Genomic DNA, 7,471 nt, shown 5'->3' on the forward strand with positions numbered 1-7,471 from the left:
TACATATTCATATGCAGGGACTTGTCTTCTGCAAGGGAAAGGAATACATCTGGGTGTTGCACCATTTTGAATGAACTAAAGAATGGAGGAACAATAACGCCCTGGTGCATTGACCATGGCAACACCTCGACCAATCACAGCTGACTTGACAATTAATCGGTACCCCTTTTCCCTTGCAGTATAAGTTATTGTTTCTTTTTAAACTTGGAATTCTTGAGTGTGTTCTGTTGACAGCACGGGGACGATCCTCCGATATGGAGGCCAAGTGTTCGCGCCGTCGGGAACGCCGTCGCGTTTCACGGCGGAGCGAACAGGGCCCGAGCATGACCTATTCTTGCCCCCATAGGGGGCCAGCCTCCTTACGCGGCACCAAATCAGCGCCTTGCCAATCCTGCACATGCGCAGTTGGGGAACTTCTTACCCGCGCCAACCCCGACCCAACATGGGGTCGGTGTTCAGGGGCTGACCGCGCCGGAAAGTAGGCCCGGGGGGGGGGGAAAGAGGCCAGCCTGCCGATTGGTGGGCCCCAATCACGGGCCAGACCCATCGGATGCCCCCCCGTGAAGGAGCCCCGCCCCCTTCCCCACAGGCCGCCCCCCCGAGCATTCCCGCAGAGTTCCTGCCGGCAGCAACCAGGGGTGAACGGCACCGGCGGGACTCTGTCGTGTCGGAGCGGCCGCTTGGCCCATCCGGGCTGGATAATCGGCAGCCCCGACGATTCCAGCGGCCCGCGGCCGGGTCGCGCCAGCGCAAATGCCGCCGATTCTCTGCATCTCGGAGAATCGGGCGCCGGCGTCGGGGTGTCGGGGCGCGGTTGCAGCGATTCTCCGGCCCGGCGCAGGGCTGGGAGAATCGCCAGTCTCTTTCTTCAGCAATAATCAGACTGGGAAAGGATTAAATTCAGCGACTTGTAAAAAGTTCTGGCCAGGTAAAATGGAAGCAAATGTTTGACAGGTAAAACAATAAGTGAGCAATGGGAGGTCTTAAAGGAGGAGATAGTTCAGGTACTAACTCCACATCACAAATGTGGGGAGTGGGAATGCATCCACAGCTGGAGCTCCTGAAATGATTACAGGTCGAGTATCCTTTTTCTGAAAACTGAACACATTAAAAAAAAATTTTTTTTTGAACCCCGTCGACCTTTAGCGCAGGAAGTCTCAGACCCAAGTCGATACGACCTGAGCCGACACGAACCTCACTGATCACGCATGACCTTTAGCACGGAAAGCCGCCCAATAGAGCGCAGCGACATTCAGAACCCTCTCCTACAAGCAGAATTGCGAATGGCGCCATGGGTGGGAACTTATTACAGGTACTGGATTTATGATTCAGTGGTGCATCCTACTTTTCAAGCCATTTTATTGACTTTAGACAATAACTAGTAGAGGCTTCAGCCATATTAACGTAAGTATATGTGGGTATCCGAAAACCAGAATTATCTGAACTCCAAAATGCAATTGGCCCCAAGGGTTTTGAATAAAGGATACTCAACCTGTATAAAATTTGAGAATAAAATGAAACAAAGAAAGCGGCTTTTGAAAAATGTTCGGTTCATAGTATAGAATTAAGCTGACAACAGGAAGTGCAAGGAGAAATTAGAAAGAAGAAAAAGAGTGTGTGGAACAATATAAGCAGGCATAGAAGGGAACATAAATGTCCTTTGTAAACATACAGAAAGCAAAATAATAGTCAAAGCCAGCATGGGGCCAATTAGGAAACATAAAGGGGTTTTCTTGCGGAGGAAGAGTTCTAAAGGAGCACTTTGCATCAATCTTCCAAAAAGAAGAATATGCTGTCAATGTCACAAGGAAGAGGGTGATACTGTGAACTACAATTTTCTGTCTGTTCACGGCAACGGGATTCTTCAGTCCAGCTCCAGTGAATGGGATATTTGGCTGAGCGCCAAATTCTCTGTCTTCACTAGCAGCAGTAGTGGGGCAGACTCACAATGGAGAATCCGGGCCGTAATCCAGACTGCATGACCTGGAAGTGTATGCAAATCAGATTTACCCGTAACTTTCAAAGGAATTTTGGATAGGTACTTGGAAAGAAAGATTATGCAGGGCTCCCAGAATGGAGTGCAACTCATTGGCTCAATCATTGAGTAAATTTAAGGAGGAGTTAGACAGATTTTTAATGAGTAATGGATTGAAGGGTTATTGTGTACGGGCAGGAAGGTGGAGTTGAGGCCAGGATGAGATCAGCCATGATCAAACTGACTGGGCTCGAAGGGCTGATTTGACGATTCCTGCTCCGAGTTCTTAGGTTCTTGAGCACAGGCTGAAGGGACCAAATGGCCTCCATCTATGCTGTAATAGTCTATGATTAGGAGAACTAAAGCTTCCTTAGGGAGGTGGATATGAAAGTGGGTGCAGTGGTGTAGGATGGAGATCACAAGCAAGGAGCTGGAAATATTGGAGCGAAGAGTGGGCAGGCGTCGGACATACAAGAGGCTAGAGTTAGAGAAACAGGGAGCTCCAGGTGGGGAGGCTGTGGACCTGGAGGGGATTGCATATTTTTTTTAAATATCGAGAGAAGAACAAAATCACAGCTGATTATAGAAACAGCCTAAATCTCCATTCAGGTGCCGCCTGTTTTGTTTTATTCCATTAACTTTGTGGAATAAGCTAGCAGAGGTGTTCATGGAAAACAGGAGCTGGATGATGTGGTGAGCAAATAATGTTGTGATCAATCAGAAAGAATGTCCCTTTCGGATCAAATAATCTTTTCCTGTTCCATTTTTCCTTGTCTCTTCGGTGGGCAGTGAACCTTGAATGCAGCTTTCTTCACTGAAGGATTTTTATAGACTTATTAATTTTAGTGACATTTCAAAATGCATCACCCAAGACTACTTTGTTCAGATTAAAATATGACACAAATGATTTTCGCACGTCATTGTACTATCTGAGCATTAACAGGGGCTATACTAGATTATCTGGATTATGCTGTGGGGATATTTTGTTCTTTTTATAATATGGATATGTCATTTTATAACATTAGTTTTCATTCACACATGTTGGTCAACAGAATCGTGCCACCTCAACCAAGCGGGCAGACCCGTGGCCTTCTTCTCACGTACCTGCCATGCTTCCGAAATCCGCCACTCCTCAGTCGAAAAGGAGGCCCAGGCCATAGTAGACGCTGTGCAACATTGGAGGCATTACCTGGCCGGCAAGAGATTCACTCTCCTCACTGACCAACGGTCGGTTGCGTTCATGTTCGATAATGCACAGCGTGACAAGATAAAAAACAATAAGATCTTGCGGTGGAGGATCGAACTCTCCAACTGCAACTACGAGATCTTGTATCGTCCCGGGAAGCTAAACGAGCCTCCTGACGCCCTGTCCCGTGGCACATGTGCCACCGCACAAGTGGACCTCCTCCGAGCCCTCCACGAGGACCTCTGCCACCTGGGGGTCACTCACTTTTTCCATTTTATCAAGACCCGCAACCTGCTCTACTCTATCGAGGAGGTCAGGACAGCTACCAGGGACTGCCAAATCTGCGCGGAGTGCAAACCGCACTTCTACCGGCCAGAGAAAGCGCATCTGATAAAGGCTTCCCGTCCCTTTGAACGCCTCAGCATGGACATCAAAGGCACCGTCCCCTCCACCGACCGCAACACGTACTTCCTGAACGTGATTGATGAGTACTCCCGGTTCCCATTCGCCATCCCCTGCCTCGACATGACCTCAACCACTGTCATCAAGGCCCTCCATAACATCTTTGCACTGTTCGGGTTCCCTGCTTACATACATAGTGATAGGGGGGTCCTCCTTTATGAGCAACGAACTGCGTCAATTCCTGCTCAGCAAGGGCATCGCCTCGAGCAGGACGACCAGTTACAACCCCCGGGGTAACGGACAGGTAGAGAGGGAGAATGGAACGGTCTGGAAGACCGTCCTACTGGCCCTACAGTTCAGGAATCTCCCAGTCTCCTACTGGCAGGATGTCCTCCTCGATGCCTTCCACTCCATCCGGTCACTGCTTTGTACCAGCACCAACCAGACACCTCACAAACGTCTCCTTGTCTACCCCAGGAAGTCATCCTCTGGGACCTCGCTCCCGACCTGGCAGGCAGCACCCGGACCCATCCTGCTCCGAAAACACATGTGGGCGCACAAGTCAGACCCATTGGTCGAGAGGGTCCATCTTCTCCACGCTAACCCCCAATACGCCTACGTGGCGTACCCCGACGGCCGACAAGATATGTCTACCTACGAGACTTGGCTCCCGCCGGAGCCCCACGCACACCCCAGCCACCAGTCCCACCCTCCCCTCCACCAGGGCACCTTACAGGAAGTTCGGTCCTTCCTCCAGCCACGTCTAGGCCCCCCCACCCACCGACGCACCCCGCAGGCGCTCCCTTCCCAGGTCAACCGTTTTCCCCCACCAGCGCCGTCCAGGGGTGTCGAAGCTGCCATCGAGATCGAAGCCGCGCTCCCGGAGTCACAGACGCCTGAGCCTCCACCGGAGTCACCACCGAAGCTCCGACGATCACAGAGGATGACCAGGGCCCCCGATCGACTGATTGCTTCATTTTAAATTGTAAACTGTAAATTTAAATCATCAATTGTAAATAGTTATTAGAATTGTAAATAGTTACAAAACGCTGTACGGAGTTATTATGGTATCTCCGTAACTAATTCTACCACGTTGCCATGTTTGAAGTATCAGGCCACCACCCCCGTCGGACTCCTTTTTAACAGGGGGTGAATGTGGTAGTAGAGGTATTACGGTACCTGATATGCTGGAGCACCATTGGTGGAAATTGTATGCTTTCTATTGGTCAAGATGTATGGTAGTTCCGCCCTGCTAGGAGGGGTATAAGAGCCCGTGCCGCCCCACGGGCTTCATTCTGTACCTGAGCTGCTGGGGGAAACATCTAGCTTATTAAAGCCTTCAGTTGGACGACAACCTCGCTTTAGTGGTCATTGATCGTGCATCACAAACACAGGTCCATGGCACTGTGAGGCAGCAGTGCTAACCACTGTGCCACCATGCCGCCCTTTTGTAGTTGCATGAAATAGTTAGCTTCACCTGATGCTCAAATTCCTGAGATACTTTACCCTTCCAGGATAATTTGAAGTAGGTTGGGAAACTTTCTGATCCAAACGCAGTGGCCTTTGGCCTATTTGTGAGTTTCCGCAATGCACAGAAAACAATGATCAGGACAGCCAATATCCTGCAGGATAGCTTTAATGTGCCCTATTTCAGTGTGAGCTCGCATGATGAGCAAATGGCATGGACACTGTTTATAAGATTGTCAAGATGGCCAATCTTGCAGCACATTGAGCTGTAGTAATACCAACACACATATTGACCAGTGAAGGTAGGCTTGCAGTAGATGGTATTAGAGAATCCACAAGAGAATTTCTCAACTGGCATATTGAAGAAAGGGTGGCTTGTTAGAATGCTCCATTTCAAAGTGAATTTGAGCACAGGAAAATGTGCTTTAAGGTGTGTATGAAAATCTGCAAACATGACAAAGCATGTCTCTTTTTTCAGCAATACTTAAATTCTGTACCACCAAATGACTATACTTGAGACAGAGGTACAACAAAGATCAAATCCAGGATTTCAACAACATAGTTCCACTCACAGGTAAGTTTCGAACAGGACTATCTATTGAATTTCTGTGAGCCAATATTATGCCCGTGTCAATTTCCAAGCGCACTGGTAATGCTAAAGTGAAACGCAATGTGTCCTGCTTTGTCTTGCGCTGTGCCTGGTTTGAGGGGTGCACATTGCTTTCATTTTTCGATTTGATTCATTCGTGCCACTGTGTTGCCTTAATAGATGGTCACGCCATGAGCAGTACCTGCTTCAAAGATACCCGCACCATAAACTCGCTGAAGCAGAAGCGATTTGGCTGCACAAGTAATGATAATTGTGACAAACACATTGTGAATCTATCTGATCATGTACTCCTTGAAAGCGAGGTGTTCGTCCTTGTGCATGGCTCCAGTTTTGGTGTTCCTATAGTGTTCAAATGGGCAGAGGTATTTGCAGTATATCCTCCCCAACCAGTGGTCCATTAAAGTACTGAGTCCTTAAAAGTTCACCTAGCTGATCTAACATATGTTATGAGACACCCATTGACTTGTCCAATTTTCACATGCAGCATAAATAACTGTTGGTGCATGTGATGAATTTCAGATATGTTGCATTATATGTAGTTGGCGCAGTAAGGGTTAAAAGCCTGGGTTAGTATGTGATTTCTGCAGTCATCTTTTTCTAGATCCTGATTTGAAAGGCAGAGGCTTTTGGAGACAAAGGTACAATTAAAGCATCATAAAAGTTGGGCTTATGGAATTTTGTTTATATGTGCAAAGTTCCCTGGGGAGTAGATAATGAGAGATATTGGGTGGGATTCTCTGCCATCGGTATTCTCCGTTTTGCCGGCGTTCAGGGGTTTCCCGATGGCGTGGGGCTGCCCCACAATGGGAAACCCATTGACCGGCCGGCATAACAGAGAATCCCGCTGGCGGGTCAAGGGAGAAATTTGGTGCGGCGGGGTGGAGAATCCAGCCCATTGTGTTAAGCTAAGTAAGATGATGTAGTTAATGGGAGGATCCAAGGGCTGAAGCAATCATGTGTTGAGTTTACAATTTTGAAATTAAGTTTCAGATTGGGATGTGGACTGGCACGCAGCTTCTCTGAAAAGTGAGTTTAGACCTGCCTGTGAACAGAACAACAGTTTCTGAAAAGACTAACAATTGCTGGAGAAACAATCCGTTAAAGATTGGGCTGTGAACAGACTAGCAGTTCCTCTCAAAACCATTCAGTTAAAAAGAGTTTTACATAAGAACATAAGAACTAGAAGCAGGAGTAGGCCATCTGGCCCCTCGAGCCTGCTCCACCATTCAGTGAGATCATGGCTGATCTTTTGTGGACTCAGCTCCACTTTCCGGCCCGAACACCATAACCCTTAATCCCTTTATTCTTCAAAAAACTATCTATCTTTATCTTAAAAACATTTAATGAAGGAGCCTCTACTGCTTCACTGGGCAAGGAATTCCATAGATTCACAACCCTTTGGATGAAGAAGTTCCTCCTAAACTCAGTCCTAAATCTACTTCCCCTTATTTTGAGGCTATGCCCCCGAGTTCTGCTTTCACCCGCCAGTGGAAACAACCTGCCTGCATCTATCCTATCTATTCCCTTCATAATTTTATATGTTTCTATAAGATCCCCCCTCATCCTTCTAAATTCCAATGAGTACAGTCCCCGTCTACTCAACCTCTCCTCGTAATCCAACCCCTTCAGCTCTGGGATTAACCTAGTGAATCTCCTCTGCACACCCTCCAGTGCCAGTACGTCCTTTCTCAAGTAAGGAGACCAGAACTGAACACAATACTCCAGGTGTGGCCTCACTAACACCTTATACAATTGCAGCAGAACCTCCCTAGTCTTAAACTCCATTCCTCTAGCAATGAAGGACAAAATTCCATTTGCCTTCTTAATCACC

The sequence above is a fragment of the Scyliorhinus torazame genome, chromosome 4, assembly GCF_047496885.1.
Source record: "Scyliorhinus torazame isolate Kashiwa2021f chromosome 4, sScyTor2.1, whole genome shotgun sequence".
Taxonomy (NCBI): Eukaryota; Metazoa; Chordata; class Chondrichthyes; order Carcharhiniformes; family Scyliorhinidae; genus Scyliorhinus; species Scyliorhinus torazame.